We start from the raw sequence: 17,562 nt of genomic DNA, 5'->3' as shown, positions 1-17,562 counted from the left end.
TGGCTAGCCGAGCGCGAGGTACTTCAGCTTTGTCGACAAGCCCCGCCCTGAAGAACGTTTGGATCAATCGGATTCAAACGTTATTTAGAACTTCCGAACCCTTGTCAAATGGACAAGGACCCAGCGCGTATATAGTTGATGGTGGTAACAGTATTTCTAATTCCAGTCATAGCTCACCAAGTCGCGATGGCCTAGTGGTTAGCATTTTTGCTTACCAATCCAAAGGACGGGGGATCGAACCCCGACTCGAGCGACTTTGGTTTTTCGTTCATGTTCAGAGTTTCAAGATTTATATTTCCTATACTTTCTCGTTGGGAGCAGATGGGAATCGAACCCAGGATCATTCGCTTACAAAGCGAACACCGTAACCAGTCAGCCACGGCCGCTCCTACAAAAATACCTTTTTTTCTGAGATCACTGAAAATGAATGAAAGGAGTCGTACCCACCGCCACAAGATATCGAAAAATGGACCTCGAATTCGTACCCAGAGACAAAAATTACCCAGCCTTAGCAAGGTTTCACGAAAATCGAGGAGGGGATTAATTGGAATGGACATTGTTTTTTTTTATTATTATAATTAAATCCTATTTTTTGTTAAATTAGGGCTTAAAAGTAAATGTCTGAGGAAGCGTTACAGTACATGTTATAAGCATAGGAAAAGCGTGACAAAGAAGGAAAGAGGGAGGTAAATTTTGGCTGAGTTTTGACGTACTTTATGGATGAAGCCAGACATGCATCCGCTCTAACTCCTCTTTTAGAAGAACTTGTTTGGCATTTCACGTAGAAGATACCCAGCATGTTGTGCCAGTGATTAGAATACGCTAATTATTATTATTATTATTATTATCTTTTTTTGTTTTCCAATGAACCAATGTTTTCTACACATTATTCAAGCCAAAACCAAGAGATTTTTACCTAGCAACAAGCATAACATTGCTTTGAACGAAAATGCCATCTAGAACAAGCTGAGTGCCGTTAAAAAGAGCTCATAGTGCTGATGCATGTCTGGATGAAGCCTTAGGCAATTGTTGAATGTTTGGGTAGGGATAATCAAGAGTTTAGAATTAGAAGACATTTTCTTACATAAATTTATTTTGAAGTTAACATTTTATTTTAGTGTACTTTTTGAGATATTCAATTTTTTGTATAGAGTAGAGTAGAGTTGCCAAATCCTCCATTTCAAAGTTTTGAAGAAATCGGAAAATCAATTTTTAAGGAAAAAAACGAATAATATAGTTTTAATATCAAATCACGATTTAACCAAGTGTTTTCTCCATTGACAAATCGCCCTTCAAACGGATCACATGTGTTCCCCACACACACGTTCCTCAACGTTCGAAAATGCCAAAGAACCGTATCACGACCGGCTCCAGTAACCGCCAGCAAAATCATCAAAAGAAACCTCCTCGATAAACAACAACAAAAACAACAACACCAAATACACATCGAAACATTGGGGTGGGAGCACCGCACTGGTGGCCTCAACTCCCAAACATCCAAACCCTATTGCCGAGACGTGTTGATGACTCCTTGCTCCATACTGTAACGTAAGACATAGGAAGCATAACACCGCGTGCGCGCACACAAACACACAGAGACATCGAATCGTGCCGTGAATCGAAATGAGCGAATTTAATGATGCACAAATACAGACGGAAAATCTCCCGAGAAAAGGAAAGAAAATACCAAAAGTGAGAAAAAAATGCGCGCAGAATCGAAAAAAAGAAAGGGAGAAGAAAATTGTGAAATAGCCGGTGGAAAAAAAAATCGAATGACGATGATGATGATTTTGTTCTGTTGGTGTTGGTGGACTTATGTTGTGATATCACACGCTGATGGAAGAGCCGGTGAGGAAAAAGGGAAGAAACACGTCTATCGTATCTCTCCGGGAACATTTTTATGTGTTCGGTTCTTTGTTCTTCAATAGACATCCAACTGATTCAGCTGCCGCTGCCGGGAGCCGGTTGTTGTCTGGCCGGTTGGCGCACTCTTTGGCATTTCACGTGGACAGAATCAGCTGAGAGTGTTTGAACTAAAATTTATTTGAAAAAATCAAAATGTTTGTATTAATTCAATGAAAAAACAGAGTTGGTTTCAAATCATTTGGTAACAAATAATAGCTATTTCCATTTAAACATTATAACTAAGAAAGTTATTAAATAAATATGAATTTTATCAAAAATTCAAATCCAAGCGGGACGTCCAAAAACATCCACACCACCCTGTTTGGCACCGGTTACCACCGACAACGTGCTCCTTTTATGCTGCTGCTGCTTGCAATAATCTAAAGAAAAGCATAACAGCCAGCGCCACCCACCACCACCACCACCACCTTCTGCACACTAACACGCTGTCGCGCTCTCTTTCTCTCTCTTTACACCCCCAAGTTGTAAACCCGAGCCAAAACCGTTCACTTCACAAGAATGTTTTTCGCCTTCTCCTTCATTGCACCACGTTCCTCTCCTATTGGAAGCGGGTTTCTTTTTTTATTTTTTATTATTTGTGTGTTATCTTCCTTTGAACTAAGCAGGCAGGTTTGTCAGACTCCCGTCGGTGCTTTTCAGGGTATGTGGGCCTGGATTTGACCTATCAAATGTCAAATGTAATTGAAATTTATAAATGTTTAATGCTTTTTTGTTTGACAAAACCGTTTTCAAAGTTCTTCTTTATTAAAAAAAATAGGTTAATACAAATTTAAATCCAAATTTTGTCTCCCCTTTCTTCAAAATTTCCCCAGAAAAATTAGGGGCACACAAAATATTTTTGAAAAAAAAAAAATCATTTTTCTTAGCAAAAACATCTATAATCAATTCTAGAGTTTTTTTAAAGAACCCATAAACATATGAAAGATTATAGCTTACAGTTCCTCTTAAAAAAACTCTAGAATTGTAACTCATATCGCAATCTCAGACAGAGCCAAGAGACAACAAATCGTATCACGGCGTGGCTGTAACAAAATATTATAAAATGACATACCCCTATTGGAGATTTATACGTACAAAGTTGTGTTTTACCGGCCTGAATCACAATCGATAAATTTGAAAATATTTTATCGGTGAAAATTGCGTTTTTCAAAATTTTAAGGTTTTTAATTTTTGGTACAGATTTTTAAATTGATCTGGCCTTAGGGGAAGGTGGGGCAAGACGACTATATGGGGCAAGAGGAACAATCGCTCGTACGGCCGTAATTTTTACAATTTTGATTATTTCCAGTATGAGGAAATGTTGCTAGCAATGCAATTAGCTGATTCTACTACCACATAACCGCCAAAACGACGTAAACGCCACGGAGCATAGGATTGAATGAAGTTTTTTTACAAACCTTTATTTTCTTATAATATTTGGAAAGTACAAAATAAGACTTTGGGTTCGTTTTAAGGCTCATTTTATCAAAATGCATTTTTTCCTAGATCAGTATTGTCCCTACCAATGACTTGCACGTATTATAAAGTATGATTTATGTTTTGGTTATTATTGTAGAGAGCTTTTAAAAAATCTTGTTTAGGTGGGGCAAGCGTACCATATGGATTTTTAGTATGGAAAAAATACGAATTGCTGCAACAACATATTTTATTGAGAAATAAATACATAAACGTACTTAATAACTGATAAACAATTACTTAAAAAAATTGTCCATACAAAATATAGTGATATTATGAAATTTTCCTTTTTTTCATCTAAGCAATAATCTTTTTCGTAAAAACGATCAAATTTTTAGTAAAATAATATTCTTTAATCTAAAAATGAAAGAAACGTTTCAAATACATCCTAATCTGATGTATCTAAGTGATAATAGTTCAATTGTCAGCAAATTAACATGTTTTTTCATGCATTGTTCGTCTTGCCCCAACGGGTTGTTCGTCTTGCCCCACTAGTTGAGTAGAACATACTGAAAATAAAAAAAATTAAAATCATTTTTTTGCATTAAAAAACAGGATTTTTTGAAAACTTGTTCTATCAAAGTCTTAGTCAAGACCTGGAATAAGATGATTATTATAAAATCCGACACATTTTTAACGTTTTTAATAAGTTACAACGATCATTTCCATAGCTTGTTACACTTGCCCCACTTTCCCCTATAGGTGGATCGATATTAAAAAAATATTTTTATTGCAAATTTGTAGAGAAATATCTCACCTTTACAACGCTGCTTAGAGTTTGTAAATCCGTTTAAACAAGGGAATGATGGAACGAGAGAAATCACAATTCCGCATACATTATTTTAAGATTGTTCAGGTGTAAACCGAAAACGTGAACAAAAATTAAAGTGGAGGAATAAGGCTTTTAACTGTTATTTAATTGTCGGTGTACAGGACGCCGCACTGTTCAATCATTTCCTGGCGAACATTTAATTTTGCAGCCCAAAACCAGCTATTTAAACGGAGAAATAAAATTCTTTTTCAAATTTTCTTTTTTTGATTAGTGTGCACCTACGTCGCAGACCAAGATTGTTTACATTTTGCTCTTTGGTCTGACAGTCTTGGTCTGACAGCTTTGTCATGGATTTTGGTCTGGTCTAGGCGAGGGATAGGGCACAGCACCTGCCTGACAACCATTTTTCTGATGATTTTTTAGTGGCAACCATAAAAGACAAGACATCCGTCTGAAATATCTTTCGACGATCAAAACGGATTTACAAACCCTTACCAGCGTTATAAAGATGAGAAATTTCTCTACAAATTTGTAATAAAAAGTCGATAGAATATTTTCAGATTTATAGATTCTGATTCAGACTTGTAAATACAACATTCTACAGTTATGCCTCGGTTTTGCACTGCCCCGGTTTTGCACCGTTCAGCTGCCTCGGTTAAGCACGGCCCAGTGCTTAACTGAAGCACAGAGCTTATGGGTTTTTGGTAAAATGGGATACATTGGCTTTAATCGTATGAAACATCATGTAAACATCAAAAAATATACTGTTTTGGAATCGGGATGACGTCAGTTATCCATTAAAATTCTTATTTCATGAAAATTTTCACAAAAATACGTATTTTTCCTGTATTTTGAAAATGCATTTTTTTTCGCTATAGAATCCAAAAATATATTGTTATTGGAATATGGGTATCAAATGATTAGGTTTTTTCATACATTTCGGATATAATAACAAATTTTTTAGAAAATACTCCAAATTTTCACAAAACTACGTTTTTTCGAAAAAAAATACTCAAAATTTCAATTTTTACTATATGCGTATCAAACGATCGGGATTTTTTCATACATTTCGATTGTTATAGCAACTTTTTTATAAAATACTCAAAATTTTCACAAAACTACGTACTTTCGAATAAAATACTCAAAATTTCCGTTTTTACAATGTGGGTATCAAACGATCGGGATTTTTTCATACATTTCGAATGTAATAGCAATATTTTTTTGAAAATACTCAAAATTTTCACAAAACTACGTATTTTTATAAAACTTTTCAAAATTTCAGTTTTTACAATATGGGTATCAAATAATCAAATCATTTTTTTTTTCAAAGATACGTAGTTTTGTGAAAATTTTGAGTATTTTCAAAAAATATTGTTATTACATTCGAAATATATGAAAAAATCCTGACCGTTCGACACCCACATCGTAAAAACGGAAATTTTGAGTATTTTTTTTAGAAAGTACCTAGTTTTGTGAAAATTTGGGGTATTTTCAAAAAATATTGTTATTACATTCGAAATGTATGAAAAAATCTCGATCGTTCGATACCAACATTGTAAAAACGGAAATTTTGAGTTTGGCTCCCATATGCGGTGCTAAACCAAGGCATGACTGTACTTATCTCCGATATCTCGGTTTAAAATATTTTGTTCCAGCCTAACCGTGCGTCGCCGTCATGCTAACTTGTCGTACGTGCATTTTGGGCCAAATTGAGTTAAGAACGCCATTTTGTGAAGCTCAAAATGCCTCACCTTTTGACCTTCACATATCCCCTGTTAAATAAGTTTTGAAATTTTAACGGAACAGTATTCATTGATTTTTATTATCTACTTAAATATTTTTTTGGTTTTAGAGCAATTCTCTTTAAGTTCGGTAAAATTTAATTTTTATGATGATATTTGATTTTTTTTATTGGGCTAGAAGTTTGCTTACAAGTTTGTCAAAATAACCGAATTGTTATAGATTACCGAATTTGGACGTTATGAAAAGTATGATTTTCTTTCAGCGGCTGTATTTCGGCAAATATTGGTCCAATTATCAATGTTTTTGATAAAAAGTGGGTATTTTTTAAAGAATGTACCAGTTTTTCGTGGTGAAACATCAGTAACGAACCTTAAAACTTTGTCCGAAACACTAAATCAATAAGAAAATTTCTTTTAATGGAAATAGACTTTTGTAGCATTTTTTATGAACTATTTATAAAAAAAACATGTATCGACAAATTAATATTTAGAAATTGCTTTATTGGGCAGATGTCAAACGTATATACAAATTTTGATATTAATCTAAATGAACGAACAGTCACCACGTATCGAAACCTCAGAGGTTTGCTTTGTAGTTGATGTTCTACCTAATTAACGTTAATTTTGTAACTGAATTGTTTTATCGCTCGGAAGTGATCGATTTTTAACGATTTTTTTGAATACCTGTGATCACCTAAATTGTTAAATTGTTATTGCCAAATTTCATGAAGATTTACACTGTTTTTTTTTGTTTTTTTAGCATTCTAGTTTTATTTAAATAAATACTGACATTAAAATTATAACAAATATGCAAAATGGGTACCAAATTTTGAAAAGATTGCTACAGCATAAGAATTCTTTGCTCAAATTGTAAAATTTTCAAATTTTTGGTTTATAAAAATATTTAATTTTTGTCATTGGCAATATATATTTCATGTGACGTGAAATGTTATATCAAATCTTTAGAGTTATTTGTATTAATAACTTAAATGCTCACATAATACCTTATATTTTTCGCCCTCTTAGATACAATTTAACAATTAAAAAAAAAAAAACATTTTCCTGTGATTATTATAATATTACCTCGATTGACCCAGTTTAAAATAATATATTTTTTTGCAATAAAAAAAATGCATGAAAAATTTCAGCGCTGCTAATTATTTTTTTAACTCAAGATTGCAAATGAACTGTACATATGTTAATGCATTTCACAAAACTTTTTTCATTGAAATGTTGAAACCATGACTTATAATATCATTTTCCTTTTTTTTGATCCCCCGCCTTTGGCTAGAGTCAAGGAACATTAACTTTGAAAAATATTTGCAATAAAATTAAAATGAATAAAAATTTCTCATCGCGTTGTACTATACTATTTGATGATTAATGATTTTCAAAATAATTTAAATATTTTACACTCAAAGTTCTTATACCGTATATGAAAATTTGCATCATTTGATATCACCATTTTAAATATTGGATTTTTCTGTTTGTTCAGAAAATTCATTATTTTATTGAAATAAAAAAATACATTTGTCACTAAAACGAGCTTTTATAAAATGCCTCGTATGGTCTTCATCAGTTTGCCATGTAGCTAAATAAATCTGGGACTGCCAGAATCGAGTGTCTTCCAAACAAAGATAAACTTCTGCCTTATTATGACAGATTTCGCCAAATTGTAACAAAATCGTATTTTTTTGTAATTCTTTTAAATTTAAATGTATAATAAACTATTTTTAAACTCGAAACTAGTGGATATTTTTAATAGCATCGGTGGACGAAAGCTAAAAAATAAACTTCGTATGTGTTTTCATATCAAAGAAAATATTTCATAAGAGTAAAAAATAGCACCACCGACTCTTCATCCCCCCAAACGTATTGGCACAATCCCTGTTTAGTGTTGGTGGCTGGAATAATTATTCCGGCCAGCTTTAACATCGTGATAAGAGGGGGGTGGGAGGTGGGGGTCCATTCCCTTCCACATTTCTCCTTCTATTTCAGGTTTTCCAGTTTTTCCTCCCCCCCAACAACAGCATCAGGGCGTCCCGGTGAATTTCCGATGTGGTTTCCGTGTTTCTTTTTTTCCGTCATTCCGTCGATTTCCTTGTTTTTCACCAAACAAAACAAAAATAATGTTGAAAGCGTTCCGAAGCTGCTTCCATATGGTTTCTCCCGTGCGGTTTTGCAGGTCGTCACGACGCGGACTAAACTTCCATTCACAATGGCGCTGGGTGGGTTGGCCAGCTGGAGTGGAGGTGGAAGTCCAGAGCCTTTTTTGAATAGCGTCCAGATTTCATTCAGCTTTTCATCGACAGATTGGATCTTGCGAAACGAAACGAAAAACACGCACGGTGGTGGTGGTGTAACGGGGCGCATCCCGAAAAAAATATATAAAGAAAAAAAAACTGTTGAAAAGCTGCTCGATATACAATAGAGAACAAGTTGAGTCATCGCCAGTAATAAGGCGATGAAGGGAGGGAAGCAAGAAGAAGGAGAAAGGTTGACGGCACTTCTCAGTTTATCGATAAACTCGTGGTGATGAGGGGTACTTGACAGCATTTTAGTAAGAATTATAATCTAGAAATATAAAAAAATCGCGTATGATATTTACATAAAACTATTCAAATTCCGATCTAAATCCATCGCTCTGATCATGTAAAAAAACACTTTTTTTGTGTCACAGAGGACAATGATCAATTTTTTTAATTGAAATTATATGATATTTATAAAAATCTAACTTATTGCAAGAAAACAAAGGTACATATTTTTTATTCAAAGTAAAATTTGCTCTCCAAAAGTATTTCACAAAATAAAATAAAATAGAAACGTTCAAAATAATGATTAAAATTCGTATTTTTATCGTTTTTTTGGTATCAGGAGCCCTTTTTTAAAAAAAATCCTATAAATTTGTCACATAAGCATTGAAGATCGATATTTTCGTTTACGAGATACAGCCACATAAATATATATATAAAAAAAAACAATAAAAAGCAGCACTTAATTTTCAAATGCAGAAATATCAATTACCTTTGGACCAATTTTCAAATTGAAAAAAATTATCATTCGTGAGTTTTTATGATCTCTTCGAAAACAAAATTCTAATAAAATATTAAGTCAGGACTTGCATTAAGAAACGGTGATTTATTGAATGTATGCGGTGAAATTTTGGAAAAAGTCACTTTCTATTTAACGAAATTGGGCATATCTCTGCTTCTATTGAACCAGCATTGATTCTTCTTTATGGAAATTGTTTAGAAAACTTTTCTCTACAATATAGTTGATTGGAAAGTGTTTTAAAATGTCATACTGTAATATGGCAGAGGACTAAAACAATAATTTTGGGAATCTTTTGGGTATGTAATAGCTTTTAAATTAAATACTCTACGTTTAGCATTGTTATATGCTCCAATTTGTATCCGGGCAATCTGTTGCTGTTTTTCATGACAAATTGTACAAAGAAAAGATTTTTATTTGGTCGTATTCTGCCCATAATTGAAAATTCGGCTATTATGCCAAATCAAGTATTCCGAGAAAAACGCGTTTTAGTGTTTGACACAAAATCTCCGTCAAGGTAATTTCCCATAAGAGTGGCATATTAGCCGTTTGGTTTTTCGTATCGGCAGCCAAGTCTAGACACTATTTCAGTAAAATTAAAGTTCCAGAAGATGCGTTGGAACGTCCTCTACCACCTGGTGCTAATATCTCGTTTTTGCCAAAAGTGGATATTAGCCGTTTTTTCAATGGTGGGCAGTATTGAGATTTCCAGCTTGGGGTTATTTCAAAGAAAACTAGATATCATGTAAATTTGGTTTGGAAACTTTTTATAGGAGGTCAAATATTTCAGAGTCTCTTGAAGCACGTTCATAAGGAATTTGATAAATATTAACATGAACTCATCGATTTTCATCGACTTGTTTGAAGAAATATTGTATGAAATCGAAAAAAAATTTTTAGAAAAATAAAGTTGCTCTAGACCCCCTTACGAAATATTTCGCCTGACCCCACAAAATGTCGGAAAAGAGCCCTCCTTTCATTGTGCCAAATATCTGACCTGCCGAATTTTTTATCTTAATGTACTTGGAAAAATACAACGTTAATGTATGTTCATTTCAGAAAGTATGTTACTGTAATGGCTACGAAAATCTCGCAATCTGAAAAAAATGAAATTGGTCAAATAATTGCTGGGATAAAACATTGGATTCAATTAAAATTACGAAATATGAAATTTGTAATGTGTTCTCCAGTTAGCCTTCATTTTTAACTGAAGAGAGATTGGCAATTTTTGGTCCGATCTTCAATGACGAAAAATGAAATCTTTGTAAAATTTTCCAATCCGTAGAAAAAAAATGTTTCCAAAATTTCAAAATAAAGCCAAAGTTTTTAAAAGGACCTAAAATGTGTGCCCTCTAAAAGTTTCAACAAAATCTAAAACTATTTATTTTATGAATTCGGCAGATCTCACCTCACCCAAAAACTGATGCAACAAACTGTTTGTAACAAAGCCAACTGGAAAAATAACAAAATTTTAAATTTCAAGCCTAATTTTCGAAATTCCGAAACATAAATTTCGCAAAATGGTTTATTCGTTATTACAGTTATGCTCAAATAAAAAATTGCAGGTTATCAATGAATTTATGAAAAAAACTTAAATGAATCTTACCGATCAAAATTCAATTTTTTTTCAAAGTTTAAAAAATCTATATTTGATTAAAAATGTAAAAAGAAGCTTTATATAATGTGTTCAAAAGAGATGGAAATCGATTTGTTTTTGAATGAAAAATTTAATTTCAGTATATTTTTGCCGTTTGATTTTTGAACAAGCTTTGAAAAGAGAGCCTTTTTTCGTGAAACGCCTAATAGCATTTTTATTCTCAAAAAAAAAAAAAAAAGGTGGGATATCCAAGAGTTCAGGCAAGAAAAAAGCAAGTTTCTTTTTTAATTTGGTGTATTTCAATTTTTGATATTAAATTTTCAAAATCCGTGCTAATTTATTAATTTGATAATGAAAAAATCACTTTAATAAGAAGTTATGCTTTAACTCTTGTTTCATGATTTTGTAAGAGTAAAATTCTATAAACCTATTTTTAATGGCCCAAATTTCGAAACGTCTTGAACCTTTTAAAAGCTTTAAAATTGGTTTTCCATTGAACACGAAAAACGTTTGGATTTCATTTGATAGTCAAGTTAGATAGTTGATAGTCATGTTACTGCATAAAAATTAATTCAAATTTTAACCTCAACTTTAAACTTCCAACTTTTGAAATATTGAAGAAAAGAGTGTCACGAAATGCATTATTCATTATTGCAGTTACTCAGAAAAAAAGATGGTAATTTTCATCAGGAAATGGTGACAGATTTAGGTCAAAAAAAAAAAAGATAAATTTTAACCCAGAAAATGATGAATTTCCATCAGTTTTTGTTGAATATTCATCAAGTTCACATTTTTACACATTTTTATGTAAAATTACTCCAGAAAGTGGTAATATTTAACCAACCAAGTTTTCAACATTCCAAAATTCAACTTTTTTTGCTGTGTATGTTTGAAACGAAAATTAGCAAAATATCAATTAATTTATGAAAAAAATAATAAGCTGTTTTAACTTTTTTCCGATTTGTGGTCCCTAAATTATTTTGTTAAGTGCCCTATCCGATTAAAAAAAAAAAAAAAATAACGTTATGTTATGTTTTTAAATAGACTGAACAAAATCCTTATTTTCAGCAATATGTATTACACAGAAAAGGTTTTATCCCTTATCCCCGAATCCCACTTTCCCGAATCCCATATCCCCGAAAATCATTTCCCCGAAAATTCCACATCCCCGAAAATCATTTTCCCGAAAGTGCCTTTTCCCCGAAAATCATTTTCCCGAAAATTCCACATCCCCGAACATCGTTTTCCCGAAAATTCCACATCCCCGAATGTCATTACCTGAATGGCAATTTTACCGAACTGCCGTTTTCCCGAATTTACATATACCCGAATGGTTACTTCACCAAAAAATCATTTTTTTCCGAATGATGACCTAAATATAAACTAAATTTTTATTTAGGGATTTTTTTTATAAAAGTATGACGTTAATATTAAATTCTCCTACGTGTTTTGTAAGATTAAAAAAAACAAATAACCGTAGAAGGCCATTAATAAACCACGCGGACACTTCAAGAGTGCGGGGTATTGAAATCATCCACGTTCCATAAAAAAAGATTTTTTTTTTTGTAGAGGCCATTTTCAGCAAAGGACAATTTTCCAAAACGGTATCTACGTGGTAAGGATAGAACAGCAACGATAGCTTTATGCGACGACTCGATGCGCAGGATTCAGTTTGTTCTAGATTTTGTTTAACTGAACTAATTTGTCTTTATTAATTTTGGCTGGATGAAGGCTTTGAACAATTATTTTTTTTTTAACGTCCAATTCAAGTTCTGCGACCAACCCTTTAAATCTTATCTAAATAGTTGATTATTGAATTACAAAAAGTATTTTTTGAATATTTCATCACCGCCATTTTAATTTTAAAATTACTAAATCACTTTAAAGTAGTTTAGGAGCTATACTTAAGCTCGACAGCTGATTTTGGTTGCCAAGGTCCCGAGTAAAAATTACAAATTTTTGCGGTAGTCGGGCCTGAACGTGTGTCAAACACGTTCTGACCTGAAATCCCTTTGGCCAGTTGTCGCACTTACATCAATTTGAATATTCAAAATTCAAGTGAAGCTCGGAGTTTTTTGAACGTTCAATAGAGTAATCTACGTTCGTTTGTATTGCGTGTACGTACACAAAAATTAAGTGAGGTTAAATTTTGTCAGCCAGCAAAATCAAATGGCCAGCAAAATCAAATGCGTACGCGAAACGTCATGAAGCTCTATTGTGGACATGATACTTTATTGATCGCTACTTCCCCGCGCGCGGTTCTGGACAACGGCCATACCCGCCTGACCGGGTTCGGGGAAGCGGCGTTCGGGGAAATGGCCGTTCGGGATTATGGTCATTCGGGAAAATGATTTTCAGGGATGTGGAAAATTAGGGGAAGTGGCCATTCGGGAAAATGGTTTTTAGGGGAAGTCGCCATTCGGGGATGTGGCCGTTCGGGGAAATGGATCGTTCGGGGAAATGATTTTCGGGTAAATGACATTTCGGGAAAGTGTCTTTTCGGAGATGTGGCATTCGGGGAAATGTCTCTTCGGGAATGTGGGTTTCGGGGAAATGTCATAGATTCCACAAAAAAAAAGTTGAATTTTGGAATGTTGAAAATTTGGTAGGTTGAATATTAGCTCATTTTTTTTTGAAAAAATCAAATTATTCGCTCTACAGCATTGCCTTGGCGTTCTCGATTTCGAGATTCCTACTCGAAACTAAGAGTCCGAAGGCTTGATTGTTGAGGCAATTGCAAACCTCTTTTTACACCTTAGCTTCCATCCACCCCGGGATTCGAACTGACGACCTTTGGATTGTTAGTCCAATTGCCTACCAGCGACTCCACCGAGGCAGGACCCAGGGAGACGACTCCTACACCTGGACTGAGCTAACGACCTAACCTTTTTAGGTTAGTCCGGGTCCAACATTTACTTCCCGTCCGACGGAAGGCGTGATCAGACAAATCTCGTCTCGAAAAATGCCACCGGAACCGTCTGGGATCGAACCTAGGCCGACTGGGTGAGAGGCAATCACGCTTACCCCTACACCACGGTCCCGGCAGTTATATTAAACAATGTGTAAAAATATTAATCTGATGAATATTCATCAAAAACTGATGAAAATTCATCATTTTCTGGGGTAAAATTTATCATTTTTTGACACAAAATTTGTCACCATTTCTTAATGAAAATTACTATCTTTTTTTCTGTGTAGCAATATTTTTGCTGATTTTATTGGAATTTTTGAAGGGGAGTGGGGAGATAAAACTGGAAATAAAATTTGCATTGGCTTAGTTTATAAACAATAAAAGAAGCTTGGAATATATTTTGCTATGACAAATATAAACCTATCTATTTTTTGTACTTAATTTGTGTCATATTTTTATAAAAGATTTTTGTCCACTTTCTAACTCATATAAATTAACGAGTAGATCATAATGCCGATTCTCTATTGTAAATGGTTTATTTTAATAAATATAAAGAAGTTATTTATAGCAATTTATATTACAGAATAGTATATTTTTTTAAAATTTAATCTAAATTTTAAAACAACCTGATTTTAACAACAACAACTATTTAGCAAAACCCACAGTGTTGACTGATGGTAGGGAAATCCAGCTATTGATTTACACTTCAAGTTTTGTGAAAAAATTATCTAAATCTAGAAAGTTAGCAACATAGTTTTATCTGTCAAAATGCTTACCCGTCTTTTATCGTTTTCAAGATTCAACATTTTCAAGATTATTCTTTGGATATCATTTGATAAATATTCTGCCAAAATTTCATAAATTGGTAAAATATGCCTTGCCCGTTCAAATCTTGATTTAATAAACCCAAAATTAAAATCAACCCCTAAATTTCTACCCATCCCCCAAAACTGCACCCTTCCGCATAAACGCTCCGAAACCGTCCCTCTCCAAATACTTACAGTTTACGTCCTCCAACCGAACCAGCATGTTACAGCTCCTCCGGGCCCCGGGCACTCTCCCTTTTCCGTAGGGGTAGATTGTCTACCATCGACGACGACGTCGACACCGGCGACGCCAAACTGTATCGTGGGTGGCGACGACCCTTTCCCGTCACTTCTAGTACATATTACCAATACCACCAAAATAATCCTCAGGGGGTGGTTTTAGGTTGGTTGTTGTTGTTGTATTTGCTGTGATGAAGATATTGCACGCGCACAAAAGGTTGCCACTCAAATGATTACCGAAATTACAGGGGGGGTCGAACCTTTAGCTCATTTTCACTTTTCTTTGGATATTCTCGCCCTCAAAAGATGGTACGACCTCGACTGTGTTATTGCTTCTTCTTGTGCCACATCAAACGGAGATAAACACCGGCCGTTCCAGCTTCTGTGCTACCGCTTCTCTTTCTGTATACACTCTGCTACTGGAAGTCTGGGCCCCGACGCACTGGATCGCGTTGAAACGGCTAAACAAATAAACAACTACACGTTTCGGGTTGAGCAACATGTGCATCACCTTCTGTGGATGTGGAACTGGATCAACGGCCACGAGCGGTTACTTCCGGGGTTCCTCGTACTCCACACGCGAGCGCGCGATCAAACTCAACCCCAAAAAGCAAAAGAAGAACGCTGAACCAAAACACACCAAGTCGCGCTCGTACGCGGAACTCGCACGTACGTACGGTACGATAAACCTCCGACGTTACACTGATTCCCCTCAAGTGCCAAACGGAACGTTCTTCCCTCTCTGTTTCGTTTCGTTTCATCCTCTCTGCTTCCACTCTCTTCAAGTTCTTCACGGCGCGTAGAAGCATGCGCACTCGATTGCGCGCCAATATGGATGCGCCCCGACGACGACGACGACCGGAGTTGAAGTTGAAGTTTCGAAGCAGGCCACGCGCGAATACAACACAACACAGGGAGGACGATACAGCACACCGGCGAAAGGGTCAGAGCAAGCGTTGCTGGAACCGTTCGCTCACTCATGGGAAACCCCGCAGGAGGAGAGTCTGTTCGTGTAGACTTGTTACGATTTTTTGTTGCGTTTGTTACTCGAGAGTGCGGTGCTAACCAGCGAGCGATACCTGCCCTTTTCGCGGGAGTTGGAAGTGGAGTAGGGAGTCCCGAGCAGGGGTGTTGCGAGGGAGAGCGATTGGATGAGTCATGAATTTGTTTTATAACGTTGTTTTATGCAGAAAATTGTAACAAAACCATAGAAATTAGTAAACTCATGACAGAAAAAAAAGTTTTTCACATTTTGTAAAATATAAATTAATCATAAAGGCAATTCTAGATTACTTTTTTGAGCCATGGGATTCCTAGGTACATAGGACCTTTTGAAAAAGTAAGCAAGAAATTTTCACGTACTCGTTAATCATCTCTTCGAATTGTGAAATTATTCCTTCCATTTCTTGGTGATGAAGCATGGCTCTATTACTTGCAAACGGTAAAATTTTCGGAAAAATGAAAATAGAAAAAAAATAGTTCAGCCCCGAAAAAAAAAACATTTTTTAAACTAACTGTTTATATTAACTTTTACAATTAATTCAGTCAGTTTAACGTGAAGACTTCCATCATTGTCATGATTTTTCGTTCAAAGATATAACTTTTGCGTCGCTTTCAATATTTTGGCAAAATTCCTTCAACAAGTTGTTTAGAATAGTGCCCTACACATGCTGATTCCTTTTGGTAACGATTATCCATTTTTTTGTAAAGTTATGGAAATCGTCATTAATCAATGATTGCCAACTTGGACGTCAATTATTGTACCACAAAATTATATAAATTTTCAAACACAATTGCCTTAGATCAAAAAATCCTTCAGTGGCTTCAAGAAGGCAACAACCGGCACATGCTGATTGATTTTAGTGCAGAAATTCGTTAAATTGAATTTAATACAGAATATTTCATAGTGATGATCAATTTTCTACGAAAATGATCAACGGCTTCACCTTAAAACAAAATAATTTTTCAGAGATTTTTTTTTATTTTTTCCTAAACTTTTCAATATTAAAAATAAATGGTGTAAATATACATTCAATTTTCACTTTTTAAAGATATTTTTAAATGAGGCTATGAAACAAAGGCAATTTTTGAGCTGAAAAAATGAGCTGGAATTGTTTTTCACGAAAACACATTTTAAAACAAGAAATAAAAAAATTTAATTGAAAAAAACTTAAGAATCAATTTTAAATGAATTTGAATTTCTATTGTCAATTGAAAATTTTGTACATTTTTTTAAAAAATTGCACCGTTTGCAAATAATAGGCAATTCAATTGTATGGTTTAACAAATAACAATGTCAATATTTGTCAATTTCAAGAAGCTGAAAAAAAGCTCTACTTTTTAAATTTTGATTTGAAAATATGTCAAACAGTTGCCAAAATATAGGCACATAATATGTGAAAAGGAAAAGAAATTGAGAAAAATTTAATTTTCTAAGTATTTTAATTTTAGCCTTCGCTGATGATTTTTAATATCAAAATTGAAATCGTTTAAACTTTTCAATCCAAAAATCAAAAATTTAAATTTTAAAACATATTTCAAGAATCGACGAAGTAAAAATTAATTTAGTTTTAACTGAAATTAACCCTTAAATAGTTATTACTAAAATATTTTAGCATTATGACAAAAACCAAGTTTGATTTTCCTTTTTTTAAATAAAGGGATAATATCTTAATATTTTTAAAAGTCTTTTCTGTTTTTTTTTTCGTTTTAAAAATTATATATAGTCCAGACTCGATAATCCAAAGGCCTTGGCAAAACTTCACTTCGGATAATCGAAGCACGGGAAAAAAATGTTTCGTTGTCTTAGTTTTGATTGTTGAGCTTTAGTATGACTCTTAAACTACTCTAAAACGATTATATTCCAAATCCAAGATGGCGGCCAAAATGGTTATGATGAAATATTGACATAGTAGTTTATGCAACAAGTTGCAAAAAGAGGATTTTTTTCAGCACGAGTCATACATTTATTCAACGAGGTTCACCGAGTTGGATAAATACGAAGAGTAATTAAAAAATCAAGTTTTGCAACGAGTTCCATACAACATTTTTTTTGCAATTCC

The 17,562-nt window shown here is 34.1% G+C and overlaps 1 protein-coding gene across 4 annotated transcripts in view; it reads right to left on the bottom strand.

Annotated features, from left to right (window-relative positions):
* LOC6045537 (protein prickle) overlaps window positions 1–17,562 on the bottom strand; it is a 143,943-nt gene that overhangs the window by 78,594 nt on the left and 47,787 nt on the right. Inside the window, exon 1 of one of the 4 annotated variants that reach the window (XM_038262892.1) lies at window positions 14,456–15,370. The exons of the other annotated variants lie outside the window; for them this stretch is intronic. The gene's annotated coding sequence lies outside the window, so the exon portion shown is untranslated. Of the gene's footprint in view, window positions 1–14,455; window positions 15,371–17,562 lie in introns of those variants that run through there. 4 annotated transcript variants of the gene reach the window in all.

This window comes from Culex quinquefasciatus, chromosome 3, assembly GCF_015732765.1.
Source record: "Culex quinquefasciatus strain JHB chromosome 3, VPISU_Cqui_1.0_pri_paternal, whole genome shotgun sequence".
In the NCBI taxonomy this organism is placed as follows: Eukaryota; Metazoa; Arthropoda; class Insecta; order Diptera; family Culicidae; genus Culex; species Culex quinquefasciatus.
This window is presented reverse-complemented; position numbering and strand designations above follow the sequence as displayed.